The 15989-nt window shown below is 33.9% G+C and overlaps 1 pseudogene; it reads left to right on the forward strand.

The window, feature by feature from the left end:
• The first annotated feature begins 4263 nt into the window (after positions 1-4263).
• Positions 4264-15989, forward strand: part of LOC119878989 — a 38159-nt pseudogene continuing 26433 nt past the window's right edge.

The raw sequence follows: 15989 nt of genomic DNA on the forward strand, positions 1-15989 counted from the left end.
CAATGCTGTTATGAACATGGTTGTGCAAATACCTGTTCAGTTTTCTGCTTTCAGTTTTTTTTGGGCATATAACCAGAAGTAGAATTGCTAGATCACATGGTTAATTCTATGTTTAATTTTTTGAGTAACTGCCATATTGTTTTCAACAGTGATTGCACCATTTTATTTCCCACCAGCAATGCACAGGAGATCTAATTTCTCTACATCCTTGCCAATCCTTGTTATTTAATTTAATTTTTTATAATAACCGTCTTAACACGTGAAGTGGAATCTCATTGTGGTTTTGATTTGTATTTCCCTAATGATTAGTGATATTTAGTAGCCTTTCATTGGCCATTTGTATATCTTCTTTGGAGAAATGTTTAAGTTCTTTGTCCATTTTTTAACTGGTTTGTTTAGTTTTTTGTCATGAGTTCCTGATATTTTCTGGATATCAATTCTTTATCAGATATAGGATTTACAAATATTTTTCACATTCTGTGGGCTACCTTTTCACTCTGTTGATAATGTCCTTTGATGCATAAGTTTTTAATTTTGATGAAGTTTAATTTCGTTTTGTTTGTTTTTTTTTGGTTGCCTGTGCTTTTGGTGTCATATATAAGAATTCGTTGCTAAATCCAGTGTCCTGAAACTTTGCTTCTGTGTTTTCTTCTAAGAGTTTTATGGGTTTAAATTTAGGTATTTGATCCACTTTAAATTAATGTTTTTTGCATATGATACAATTACAGGTCCAATTTCATTGTTTTGCATGTGGATATCCATTAACCCACTACCATTTCTCTCCTTTCTCCAGTGGTCTTGTCCACTCTCATCAAAAATCATTTGACCATATATGCAAGCAAGGGTTTATTTCTGGGTTCTTTATTTTCTTGTTTCATATGTCTGTCTTTATGCCAGTGCCATACTGTTTTGATTAAAGAAATTTGTAGTAAGTTGTATGATTGAGAAGTGTGAGGCTTTTTCAGGATAGTTATGGCTATTCAGGATCCCTTAAGATTCCATATGTATTTTAGGATAAATTTTTCTATCTCTGCAAAAATAATTCTTGGGATTTTTATAGGAATTGCATTGAATCTCTAGACCACATTGAATAGTATTGACATCTTTTTTAAAAATTTTATTTAAATTCAATTAATTAAATATGATATATTATTGATTTCAGAGGTAGAGGTTAGTGATTCACCAGTCTTATATAACACCCAGTGCTCATTACATCATGTGCCCTCCTTAATGCTCAGCACCCAGTTACCCCATCCCCCCACTGCCCTCCCCTCCAGCAACCCTCAGTTTGTTTCCTGTGATTGAGTCTCTTATGTTTAAAATGAGTATTAACATCTTAACAGTATTAATTCTTTGAATTAATGACCATGAGATATCTTTACATTTATTGGTATCATCTTTAATTTCTTTTAGCAATTTTTTATGACTTTCAGTCTCTTTACTCAAATATCCCCAAGTATTTATCTTTTTGATGCTATTATAAATGGAAGCTTACACCTTGCAGTTGTTTTTTGCTCATTCTGGTTCTCAGCAGTGAGGTCAGGAATTCATCTATTGGTTTCTGGAGTCTGTCTTCTCTACGGGTCCCTCTTTTACAAAACTCTGCCCTACAACTTTCAGTTGCTTCAGCCTGCCTGAACTATGAAATTGATATTCTCAAATTGGTTCCTTGTGCTCCCTGCCTGCATCATGCTTCTGAGCAGTAATTCAGAGCTCCATCTGTTTTGTATTTTTTTTTCTCTTTGAGGGATTATAGGCCTGCACTACTTACTCTCCTATGTCTTAAAACGGTTGTTTCTTATATGCTGCCCAGATTCTTATTTGTTTATAGAGGTAGATAAAGTCTGACTTTTATATATTCATCAGGATGAGAAGTAGAAACTCTGTGTTTTAAATCATATAATATGTATTGAGAGATGGTATTATTCGTAGCTTATGTGAGCTTTTTAAGGAAGTTAGAGAATAAATTGAAATGATTGATTTTGAATAATCCTTTTCTTATATCTAAAGTGAACCTGAGGAAAGGACCCCTAGATAACTCTAGGCATTTGCTGTTTTTGTTTTAAATAGGTTAACATCTTAACTGTAGCTTGTATAGAAATCTGACATTCCTATACAGTTTAAATTATTCTTTGCTTAATCAACTGAGTAGTATTGCTGCCTTTAGTCTTAGCATTCTTTTTTTTTTTTAAGATTTATTTATTTGAGAGAGAGAGAGAGCATGAGAGAGTGAGCAGGGGGTGGGGGAGGTAGAGAGAGAGAGAATCTCAAACAGACTCCCTGCTGAGCACAGAGCCTGATGCAGAGCTCAACCTCATGACCCTGAAATCTTGACCTAATCCAAAATCAAGAGTCGGATGTTTAACCAACTGTATCACTCAGGCACTTGTAGTCTTAGCATTCTTTATATAAGTTATCTAAAATGTGTAGTATTCTTTACATAATCGAGAACTCCAAGAATATGTTTGAAAAGTGCACATGATTTTTTAAAACTTCTTTCCACCCACTATTTAACAGCATATTTTAAGCATAATATTTTCTAATGATAATTATTAGGGATACACAAAAAAATTTTAAGGTGAAAAGATGTATTAAATGACAACTAGTACTTAATAGACATGTTAACATCTCAAAAATGAAACAAATAGGAGGAGTAGATGACTGAAAGAAGTCCTTCAGAAGATTTCTTATGATGCTTTTGAAGGACTTTATGACGTGAGAAATTATTTTGCTGGGAGGAAACTTTTTTTCCATTTTTATAATATGTTGTTATCTCTCTAGTCTTCAATATAAGAGGAAAAAAGGAAACTAAAATTAGTAGGGTTTGAAAGCTTAACTTTATTAAAGAGCAAGGGGTTGAATAGTTCTTCAAGGTATAATTGGTTTGAAAAACAAGACTTTATTGAGGAAATTTTACTGTAATTAAAAGTAACCTCCAAATCATGAACTATAATAATATGACCTCTTTAAATAATTAGAAATCACTTTTATCATAAGTATCCCTATGAACTATTGCTAGTCACAACATTTTGACACCAAATGTGTGGGATTTACACACCAAGCAATTCTCTCCTTCTCTATAGACACCAAGTGGATGTCCTAAAATTTAATTCACTTCTGACACTACCCAGAGTTAGTACAGACCCGGCAGCTTAAGGACTCAGTCTCACAAGACTGCTCTCCCACTTCAGATGCCAGTGCATATAGTGGGCCTGCCAGGTTACCTATTGTCTCTCCAATGTGGTTACAAACTGGGGATTCCCATGACCCCCTGTTCAAGTTTAATAATTTGCTATCATGGCTCACAGAATTCAGGGAAACACTTTACTTACTATTACAGGTTTATGATAAAGGATGTTCTAAAAGATACAAATGAACAGCCAGATGAAGAAATACAAGATCTAGAAGGGTCCCACGCACAGGAGCTTCTGTCCCTGTAGAATTGGGAGTGCTCTGCCCTCGCAGCACACGGATATGCTCACCAACCTGGAAGTTCCCAGAACCTCATTGTTACGCGTTTCATGGAGGCTCATTATATGCATATGATTGACCAAACCATTGGACATTGGTGATTAGTTCAGTCTCCTCCACTTTCTGATCACATTATTGGTGCCTCTGGCAGCTAGCCCCATCCTGGAGCTATCTGGGGGCCCATTAATAGTCCCCTCATTAGCATAAACTCAGGTATTGTCAAAGAAGCATATTATGAATAACAGAAGATGCTCCTCTTACCCCTATCTCTCAGGATATTCCAAGGTTTTTAGGAGCTCTGTTCCAGGAACTGGGGAAGAAGGCCAAAAAAAAAAAAAAAAAAAAAAAATATATATATATATTATCACAAGGTCACAAGTATGTTTTTGGTTAATAGATTTTATGTCTAAAAATTTATTTTGAAGATAATTTCCAGGTAATATTTGTCTGTCAGATTATAGTTTTAATATACTTTAAAGTGAAATTCTTATTAACAATGCTTATTGTCTGGATTTACTCCTTGTTGAGGAAGCATTTTGTTTTGTTTTTAACTATTTTCTCTTTATGGGAGAAGGTTGATAAGTACTTCTGAAAATTGTATGTGAATGTGTAGTTTAGTATGGGAAGGTGGGGAGAGAACCTTTGCCTAATTACATGAAGTGTATTATGTAGTTTGAAATAATCTATAGAAGGCTTTTTTTTTTCCTGTTCCATGTAACCTACAAAAGTAAGTGGATTCCTGGTACATTGTAAATTGTATAATTTCTGTTTCATGACTCGCTTTTCTCACAGAGCTTGTCAAAACACAATAGAAGTAATATTGGAACTGAAGGTGGACCACCTCCTTTTGTGCCTTTTGGACAGGTAATGACTTTCATGTTGGCAAATGAATTTTAATCAGCAAAAAATTGTTTTTCATTTGTATTCAAACAGTGTTTAGTTTTGTGCAGAACTATTCATTTAGAGGTCATGGGTGTTATGTGGAAATACATTAAATACAGAAATTTAATAGTTGTGGAGTTTTTTCTTTAATTAAAATATTGGTGTAGATTCTTTTCTCAAGAACTCTTAACACAAAGATTGAAACAATTAAGAGGCGCACCTGAAGAGCAACTTAATAATGAATTAAGATAGGATGGGGAGAGGCCTTTTTCTTTTAAGAGAGAGAAAAATTCGAAAGTAAGAAGACAAATGTATGTTCTAATTTCCTACTTTGTCAGTAAAAACAAAAGAGGGAGAGAGAAAATAAAAGTATCAACAGAAGGTTGAGACATAAAGGTGAGAACACAGAGGCAGGGAGGGGCATCACTGCACTCCAGTAGGGCCTGCTGTCCCAGCTGTCCTCTCTTGGATTCTGTTCTTCTCTCTTGATCCAAATACCCATCTCAGTCAAGAGCTTAATTTAATTTCTATTTGGTATTTATTTTTTAAACCACAGCAGCTCTGATCCTTCTTTCATAAAAGCTAAAAGTATTCTACTTCCTATTTTTAATCCTCCCTCTGCAAAATGTTACACTGAGGTAATTCCTTGGCTGGTGAGTATCTTGGGTCTTCCTGATTGTACTCAGCATCAAATTGTTTACAACAGTCTCCTGCAGCCTTTCCCTACTTTATCCCTGCTGAGTCTGAGAATAATCCCTGTGACAGCTTTCTCTTTGCTTCATGATGGCACCAGCATTTAGCTGTCGGTAATCTTTTTTGTGTTTGCTCTTTATTTTTCTTTGAGAATGCTAGCTCAGAACGAAGATGACTTAGGGATACAAGTGGGAAACAGAAATCTATAGCATAACAGCTTTTTAAAAAAATTTTGGTGATAAAAAGATATCTAGTTGATCAGCAGATAAATGGGTAGAATCAGTTGACACATACTTTTCAAAAATATTTTTGTAGGGTTACTCAAAATTAAAAGTCATTCTTGCATCATGTCTGTTTTGAAAATACTTTAAAAATATGTTGATTTTACCATGCTTTGGAGCAAGACACAGTCAAGATGAGAGGAGGCATGATGCCCTAGAGTCTGATCCATGTTGATACTGTCTCTCTTCTATCAAAGTCATAATGAACCTTCAGAATGGAAACAGAGCATAAACAGTCTAATAATTTGCATTTGAATCTAATAAATCTATGTTTGCAAGAATTTGCTTTCTTCTTAAACATATTGCTGATAAAATTTCATGAATTGCTCAGACTTATAATCTAATTACTTTCAAGAGTCCATTCTGAAAAATTCTTTCCATGTTTATTGTAGCCTTGTACATGGGTTAAAGATAGATTATGCAGAATGTGTTCTGGTATCGACAGGATATATTTACATTGCCAAAAATCTGTATTTATGTAACATATTTGTTTGAGAGCATGTTTTTCTTTTTTATTAGTAAGTTGAGACAAGGTTCATTTTGTAGGATTTTTACTGCTAGGATTGGGAGGGAGAGCAGAATTCAGGGCTTATTTTTCAGCAGTGATAACTTTCTTAATTTGTCTTCTGAAACTAAAAATCGAAAACTTTGTAGCCTGATTGAGAGAGCAGATATGTGTTTAGTTTTTGGTTTATAAATTCAGAGAGAGCTCTTTATATTTAAAATAACCATATTCCTTAACCCTCACAAACATATTGTGGCATAATATGGAAATCAAACTCTTAATAAGAAACTAAACTTATTCTGCCCCCTCAAAAGAAACTAAACTTATATTCTCTTGTACAATAATATAGATTGTTTGAAATGTAAGATTATTTCAAGTCATTATCCTAAAAAAGCAATTTAAATCTCTTGGTTTATTGTATGTTTTAAATATGTGTCCTATTTTAGATGGCCATTTTTATGTAGCTTTACATTTTATTTTATTTACAGTTATATTGACTTAAAAGTTACTTTAATTAATTTTCTACTTTATTTTTAAATCTTTCAGAAAAAAATATATTTTTATGAGTTCTCAGTTGTGACACAAACATTTCTTTTGAGGTATTATTTTCTTATGAAAAACTTGAATCTCTTTTGGAAATACTGAAATGTTTTATTTTTATTTATTGTTACCAGAAGTGCATATCCCACGTCCAAGTGGATAGTAGAGAACTTGACCGAAGAAAGACATTGCAAGTTACGATGCCTGCCAAACAAACAAATGATAATGATGAATTTGAAAAGCAAAGGACTGCTGCTATTGCGGAAGTTGCAAAGAGCAAAGAAGTAACAAACTAAATCATTATAAATTTCTCTTATTTCTTATCAGTATGTTCTATTTAGGTTACTCATAATCATTATTGTCTTTTTATAGAAGGTAACTTTGACATTCTTCTTGCATATTTCATCAGTAGAAATGCCATGGTAACTTATGGAGTCTTAAGCTTACACATTTTGCTCATACATTCTTTTTCTTAATCTCCTTGACAATTCTTTTTTCTTTTTGTAATTTATCTGTGAGAGAGCGAGTGAGTGAAAGAGAGAGCATGAACGGGGGAGGAGCTAAGGGAGAGGGAGAAGCAGACTTCCTGCTGAGCAGGGAACCCAATCCGAGACTCCATTCTGGGACTCTAGCATCATGACCTGAGTGAGCCAAGGCAGATGCTTAAGAGCCACTCTAGTGCCCTCTCTTTGACAATTCTTGCTAACAAACTACCCTTTTCTCCTTCTTCCTTTCTTCTTAATAGAGTGGCAACTGAACATGACACTTTGCATTATGGCAGAATTAGTTTTGTTAGTTGGGCTAAATGCCACTTCTGAGGAGTGCAGGTAAAAATCAGAGGATAAATCAATGGTTCAAGGATTAACATTTTTGTTAGTTTTCATTCTTCAACCTACTAAGTAAAAAATAATTTTTTCTTTGGATCATATATATTTATATACACATGTAATCCATCATGTTCTATTAACAGCCAAATGGTTTTCTTTTCATTATTTAAGCTTTCCTGCTTATTTGAAATAGGTGTTTTTTCTAGTTATTTATTGATTTTAGACTTTGATAAGATATTTTAGTTCATTAATTAGTTGCTTAGACAGACTTTTCTTAATCAGTGAGATTGAAATACTTTCCTTTATTCATTAGAAGCTTAGCTAGCAACTACTTTCCTATTTAAATTTGAAGTATAAGTAAGAGACTTATTGCATTTTGATTGTTCTTCCTGCAGTGTTTTTCTATTATCAATCTAATGTAGGGCCCAAGAGCACAAGTTCTGGAATCAGACATCCTGGAAGCATATCCTGCTGACAACTTTGCGTTGTTTACTTAGTGTTTTATGCCTTATTTTCTTCATTGATGAAAGGGAATAATAATGGTACCCACTTCATATGGTTGCTGTGAGAATTAAATCAATAATCTTTAAAACATTTAGAACCCTGTATGACACAGATCAAATCTTCCTTCAACTAAGAGCACTCAATAAATGTAACTATTGGTATTCTTTAGTATTTCCTATGTTCTAAGGTACATTTTTTAAAAATAATTTTTAATGTTTTTGAAATTAATATATTTTGCATAGTTCACATAAATATATTTCCTTCTTTCCCAAAAAGCTATAAAATTATGAAGTTTAAAAGAGTATATTGAGTATATGTCAATTCCTTAATGATTATAGGGAAAGTGGTTCCTTTGATGTACATTTTTCTCACACAAACTTTCCTCCCAAAATTTTGTTGATGTGGTTTAGCTATTTGTTAGAATATAGTTATATTGTAATATGCTTCAATTTTTTAAAGTCATATTGATCACATTATATTTTACATAATATTTGATAAGTAAAGAATCCTAGTTTCTGAAGAAGCTTAAAACTTCCCAATTTATATATGAGGGAACTGATGTTGGTTCGAAACTAACTGAACTTGCCTAGTGTACTCAGTGGCAAATCTAGGACTAAACCTATATGCATTATAGTAGATTATCCCTGTATCTATGTAGATTATCCCTGTATCTATATGTTTCTCTATAGAGATAAGTACACCTACATACACACACACAGATATTTATGTATTTATGTATTTATTTATAGATTTTATTAATTTATTCATGAGGGACACAGAGAGAGAGAGAGAGACAGACACAGGCAAAAGGAGAAGCAGGCTCCATGCAGGGAGCCCGATGCGGGACTCGATCCCGAGAGTCTAGGACCACACCCTGGCTGACGGCGGCACTAAACCGCAGAGACCACACGGGCTGCCTAGATTTATATTTAATCTAAATGTCTGAACAGCCAAATCATATAACACTGTAATTATACTGAAGAGATGTTTTATGATTATCCATATAAACAATGTGGATTTAGTAGAGTCTACTGTACATGATCAAGCCATGATTTTTGTTTATTTTTTTCCTTTATTCAGCAAATATCTTTTGAAAAATCTATATGCTAGGAAGTGTGGATTTTTTTATTTTTTATTTTTGAGAGAGAGAGTGAGTGTGAAGGGGCAGGGAGGGGCAGAGGGAGAGAGAGAAAATTTTAAGCAGGCTCCACACCCCATGCAGAGTCCAACACAGGACTCTATCTCATGACCCTGAGATCATGAATTGAGCCAAAATCAAGAGTTGGATGCTTAACCAACTGAGCTACTCAGGACCCTCCTAGGAAGTGTTTTAAATGCTTAGGTTAAATCAGTGAACAAAATAGATGAAAGACCTCTGCCCTTATCAATCTTATATTTTAGTAAAGGAGACAGACTGTTAGCACACTAAGTTATGTGGTAGGTTAGATGTTGGTAAGTGCTATTAGAAGAAAAAATGTAGAGTAGGTTGGAGAGTTGGGAATGCCAGTTGGGGATGGGGTGCATTTTTAAATAGGATGGTTAAGATACAGGTATCTCCCCCAAAATTCATTACAATTCTATAGAAAATAGGACTTAGAATGCTGTACTGTTAGACAAAATTAGTCCTTTCTTTGGCATTAAAAAACCAAAATAAAAACTCTGAATGTAACTAATTAACAAAGTTTTTCTCATAACTTATGTTTCTTTTATACTTAATATGCCCAAAGACTTTGGGCAAAATTCATCTATTGATTATTCCTATAGAGTATGTTTTAAGAAGCCCATGTAGACATACTGGATTTATACTTAGAAATTCCCCACTTCCTGCACAGTATCTGTTTCTGTCCTTCCAAATGATAAAGTGAAAATAGTTTACCTTTAGCAGTGTTACTAATAATAAAGTTTGTTTTTTTAGAGGTTATGCTTTTTACTCAGAAGATAGTGTTGGTGACTAGATTAGAAATGTACAGATGGGTTGTGTGGTCCAAGTAATATGATAGATATGTATACATGGTTCAATATTTGGATCGGTGTATTTGATTTTGTACTTTAAATGTGACAAATAAACCTTTGGGAGAAAAATAAATAGGATGGGTCAGAAATTGACTATTCTTTTAAATTTTGTGTAGTTTACATCCTAGTAAGGACACTAAGTAATAGAAACATGCTAAATAAGTAAGTTGGCAGATTTCAGTTTAAAATATTGTAATTGATTAGGTCTCAGGATGATGAGATTTGAGCCAAGACTTGAAGGAGGTAAGAGAATTAGCTATATGGTTATGTAGAAGAAAAAGCCTTTGCAAAGGTTCAACAGCAGAGTATATGTTCAAGAAATAGGAAAGTAGTCAGTGGAAGCAGAGAGAACAAAGGGACAAGAAGTAGAATATAAAGTCGAGTTGATAATGGAGGTTGGAGGCCAGTGTATGTAGGGCTCTGTAAGGCCATGTTAAAAACACTGACCTTCATTGAGAGAGAAATGAGAGTCTTTAAAAGGGTTTTCAGCACAGCAGTAACATCAACTTTAAAAGGCTAATTCTGGCTGCTAGGTTCAGAGTAGATTTTAGAGCAGAAATTGAGTCAGATGAGCTAGAAAATTGTTAAAGGTAAGCCGAGGAGGGAAAAATAATGGTATCTTGGATAAAGATGGCACCTGTCTAAGTGGTGCCAAGTAGTCAGATTCTGGAATTTTCAAAGTAGAGCTGTCACCATTTCTGAGATACCAAATGTGGTACATGAGAAGAGGTGTCATGAATGATTCCAAGGGTTTTGCCCTGAGAAGTTGGCAGGTTAGAGTTGCTCATTTTGAATTGGGGAGACTATAGTGGAATGGATTTGAGAGTAAAGATTTGATATTCTGTTTTGAACATATTAATGTTGAAGTGTGCCTGTTAGACATCCATGTGGCTTCATAGGCAGTGAGACAGAAGAGTGTAATTTAAAAAGTGAGCTTTGGAAGAGATACACATTTGGAAGTAGTAGATATATGAATGCCCTTTGAAAAATCATGAAGCTAAATGAGATCATCAAATGAGTGCTGAAGAGAAGAGAAAATGGGGGCAACAAATGAACCCTGTTGTACTAGAGGTTGGATGAAAAAGGGTTGAACCAGACAAGGTGCAACCAGGAAGTTAGTGTCAAAACAAGAGAATGCAGAAATTGCATCTTGGAGGAAGGAGTATTGTACTTGTCAAAAGCTGCTGAAAGATCATGTAAGATGTGGTCTGAGACATAATGTAGAGTTGGGGAATTCATTTCCTTTAGATTCCTCTAGATATTCATGTGGATGGTAAAATATACAGTGTTAAGAGAAAGTAAGTATGCAGATATCAGTGGGTGGGTTGATGTGGTGAAAATCTATGCAAGTTCTGTAATGATTATTTCAGTTTTTTTCAGTGAGGAAGTCAGCAAGGTCAACGGTGACATGGAGAAGATGTTGGAGGTTTGAGGAGTAAGAGGAATATGTAAAATAGTGGTCTAGAAAATTGGAAGGGTGGATGGGGTAAGGAAATAAAGTGAGGTTGCTATGGAGCATTAGGGACCCACTTGAGTTTCTTTTCATGATGATTTCACAGTAAATTGTACAGTACGGACAAGATGGTGTCACTCATAAAGGACACCATTTACTTTATGGGTAATGTTTAAGTTGTGTTGTTTCTAGCTATTTATGTTTAGTGAGTGGCAACTTTTAAAACAGTGAAAAAGCAATTCTGAAAATTTATTTATCTTATTGTTTAATCCATAAAAATGGAAAAAGAAAATAAGAAAGAAAAGCATCCAGAAGATGGGACTGTTTTACTAGTACCAAAAGAAAAAGTACTTTGGAGTTATAGAATTTAAATTCCAGAAATATATTTAATTTGGAACACATCAGTGTCCAAGTTCTCAGGTAATTATGTTTTAATATATTCAGTGAAAACAGTTAATGTTGGCCATGGGGTTCTGAGTGTTTGACCATGTGCAGTTACTAAATTGATCACTTTGTGTTATTGATGTCTTTCATTCTTACAACATCCCAATGAAGTAGGTTTTCTCATCCCTGTTTTAAGAATGAGAAAGCTGTCTTACAGGAGATGGAAGTAACTTGCTGAAGGCAGAACTAGTAAGTGGCTGAGCAAAGATTAGTCCCAGTCTTGTCAAGTTCCAAAGCCTATGTTCTTAACTATACTCCACTATATCCCAGTCTAATAAACTTTATGTCACAATAATATGAACTCCCATTTTCTTTATGGTTTTATAAGTGATGACTGTCAAGACATTCCAAATCTATTGCATAAACCAAAAATTGAATGAATCTAAAAATGCAACTTTGGTCTTTGAAGATGTAGTTTTAATTTTGATTTAAATAAAATATAAATATTGTGGTGTATCAACTACCTAATCAATATTTAATGTATTGTCTGGTTAATGCTTATATCATTTTTCTATTCTTTATATTTCATCTGATTCAAAATAATTTCCCAGTGTTATATAAATTTATATCTAGAATGTTTTCTTACTGTCATAATTTCAAAACACATGTAAAACTGTTATTATCACTAATAAAAAAGCAAGTCTTGACTTCTTTCTCTTTTATTAGATCTACTAGAACTATAAGGATATTGCATAACCAGGTGTTTAATTTGATATTGTACAAGTAACAGCAGTGGGCTGCTTTTCAGTCATGAATTTATATCTTTCCAACTAACATTTTTACATTCTAGTCTTTCCACAATAGTTTTAATAAAAGTAAGATCAAATCAGATTTTCAAATGTGATTAAACATAACTATTCAAATAAATCAGGCAAAATAAGAAACACAGACTTTAAAGTTTTTATATATAGTTGGTAAGATAGCATATTATATAATTAATGTAAATAATAAGTTAGTAAGGAGCATTTTAATCTAGTGTTAAAATTAATATGATTTGTTTACTTTTTAAGATCATATAATCAGGAGCATCCCAGGATGCCTGAGTGGCTCAGTGGTTGAGCGGCTGCATTCAACTCAGTGCATGATCCCAGGGTCCTGGGATCCAGTTCCACATTGGGTTCCCCACAGGGAACCTGTTTCTCCCTCTGCCTATGTCTCTGCCTCTCTGTGTCTCTCATGAATAAAATAAATGAAATCTTAAAGAAAAAAATCAGGAGAACCTGGGTGGCTCAGTTGGTTAAGCACCTGACTTTGGCTCAGGTCATGATTTCAGGATCCTGGGAGGAGCCCTAATTCCAGCTTCCTGCTTAGCGGAGCTTCTGCTTGTCTCTCTGTCCCTCCCACTCCTGGTGACTTGCTTTCAGTTTCTCTCTCTCTCTGTTTCATAAATGAATGAATGAATGATAAATATTTTTTTAAACCTTATTACTGGATCATGAGCATAATGTAATCAATTCCTAGACATGTTTAGTACCTGCTAAAGGTAGACCTGCTTTATAGCTGGTTATATAACCCAGGTCTCATGATATCAGTAAAGTATGGTATCCTAGAATTATTTTAACACCTGATCCATGATACTGGTACTATTTTATTTTCTTCTATATTGTTGTCTGTTTAAGTTTATTTGATGATTAAAAAGAAGAGATTATGGCCAGTAGATATTTGTTTAAAAATAATTAGTTAATATTCAATTCTTCTCATGTAAAACATAATTAAGATGCTTTTTGGTGCTTCAGTTTTACTAGGTGTTTTAGTTGTAGATTAGTCTTGAGAACTATTTTTCAATGTTATTTACTTGCATCTCTTTTGTCTTTCCCTTATCAAAAGACCAAGACATTTGGAGGAGGTGGTGGTGGTGCTAGAAGTAATCTCAACATGAGTGCTGCTGGTAACCGAAATAGAGAAATTTTACAAAAAGAAAAGTCAGCCAAATCTGAGGGGAAACACGAAGGTGTCTATAGAGAACTGGTAAGGGTAAAGAATCAACCACAAAATTAATGTGTTCTTCCTTGCCTTGCTGATTTTTGTGTTTTCTCATAACCACCACTGACTTTGTTCAGTGTATTATTGATAGATTTTACAATTTTCAGAAGGCTTTTAATAAGGATTATAATTAATTTATGGAAAATCTAAATTATTTGAAAGATAATTTACTTAAGTCTTCCATTTTTCTTAAATTTCTAATGTCCAAATAATGTCTTTTGGAATAGATTGATAAAAAGCCACCAAATTAGAGAATATTTCATAGTGATTATATTCTATAAGATGATGCATCAGGAACATCCTTTCCCTCCCCTTCCCCACATCTTTCTCAAATTTTGTCAGAAGTGATTTTGTTGTTTTGCTTCATTCTTTGGGAAAAATATATTAGAATGAGTACATGTATATTATGGTCTCATTTGCGAAATATACCTTGATTTTTAAGATTAATGGTGGGAGTCAGATTATTTTTGGGTATGCTGCAGTGTCCTCAGATACAAGGGAACTGACAAGACTTCATTTTTCTCTGCCTTTAGAGGTTAAATGACTTTAGATGATTTTATCTGTAGGGTACTGAATACGAAGACTGGCTTAAATAATAGGGAATTATTATTTCACATAACTAGAAATTCAGAAGTAGGTGGTTACAAAGACTGATAAATTCAGTAGTTTAACAATGTTGGAGCTCTGGTGGGCATCTCTATGATTTTTTTGGCTTTCTTCTCAGGGTTACAGGATTCTCTGTGTGTTAAATCTTCACACAAAAAGTTCAAAGACAGGAAGGAAAGAGTATAGGCCATTTTAATCAGATAAGAAAATATTTTATGAAATGTCCAGAAAATTCCATTTATGTCTTATCATCTAGAGCTAAGTCACATGTCCACTTCTAAATCAGTCATTGGCCAGGGAGAATGGGTTTATAACTATGGGCCAGGCTGTGTCTCCCTTGAACATATGACCATTTCATTCTCTTAAAAAAGTCAATTTTCAGGTTAAAGTAGATATAGTGAGCTGAAAAAAAATATGGTCCTTAACTAAAGTCTTTAAATTTCAGTAAATTGAGAATACTTTTCTGAGGATATCTTGCTGTGGGAACATCAGAGCCCAGCAGTTTGGGGTTGTGGTACAAACACATGAAGGGAGTGACATCACAAAGATGAGGGAGTAGAGAGCTCCAGGAATTGATCCCACTGAGGATATAGAAGTATAGAAATATCATCAAGGAAAATTTTCATTATATAGTTTTCACTTATTTCAGAAGCTTTATTCTGACACATTTTCCTCCTTTCCTTCCTTTCCTTTCCTTTCCTTTCCTTTCCTTTCCTTTCCTTTCCTTTCCTTTCCTTTCCTTTCCTTTCCTTTCCTTTCCTTTCCTTTCCTTTCCTTTCCTTTCCTTTCCTTCCTTTCCTTTCCTTTCCTTTCCTTTCCTTCCTTCCTTCCCTTCCTCTCTCTCACTCCCCTCTCATTCCCTTTTTTTTCTTTCTTTCTTTCTTCTTCTTTCTTTCTTTCTTTCTTTCTTTCTTTCTTTCTTTCTTCTTTCTTTCTTTCTTTCTTTCATGCATTTGTAATGGTAGTTGTGAAGTCAGAGAGTACTTGAGGCATAACCCCACATATCATATATATTTTCCTTGACTGTTGGTATGAAAAAGCAGCAAGTGAATATTGTATGTATGATATTTTTTCCATAAGCAAGAGATGTAATTTTTAGTTAAAAAACAGTATATAGTTTAAAACTTATACCTTGCTTATTTATGGCCATCAGCACAGTTTTGCTCTTAATTTCTTACAGGTTGATGAGAAGGCTCTGAAACACATAACAGAAATGGGCTTCAGTAAAGAAGCATCCAGGCAAGCTCTAATGGATAATGGCAACACTTAGAAGCAGCACTGAATGTACTTCTTAACAGCAATAAACACAAACCTGTTACAGGACCACCTCTGAGAGGTAGAATTCATTAAGCAATGTGCCAGATAGTATTGTTTGCTTTTCAGGCTGGGGTTTTGTTGGGGGAGAGAAGCACCATAACTTCATTTCTATTTATGATAAGTGGAAGGAGCCCAATTTTGGAACCACGGAGACTTTTCAAGTTACTCCAAGTCTGTTTGTCTTCATTTTATGTAAAGTAGGTCTAATAATACCTTATTTAACAGAATAGAGAAAAAATGTTATAAAGTAAGTTCTATTAATTATTTCTAGAACTTTGCCCCTTGTATAACTAGTTTACAAACTTTAAAATTAACAAGCACGTGACTTTTACTTAGTGTTATTCTTTAGTCATTCAAGCCTTAATCCTATATTCTTTTAAAGCATAAGTGGTTAAAGAAAAATTTTATAAAAATGAATTTTTTCTATTAAGAGATAATTTACGTGAAGAAATTCAAATTTCCAAATAGAT

The sequence above is a fragment of the Canis lupus genome, unplaced genomic scaffold, assembly GCF_011100685.1.
Source record: "Canis lupus familiaris isolate Mischka breed German Shepherd unplaced genomic scaffold, alternate assembly UU_Cfam_GSD_1.0 chrUn_S2189H2389, whole genome shotgun sequence".
Lineage (NCBI taxonomy): Eukaryota > Metazoa > Chordata > Mammalia > Carnivora > Canidae > Canis > Canis lupus.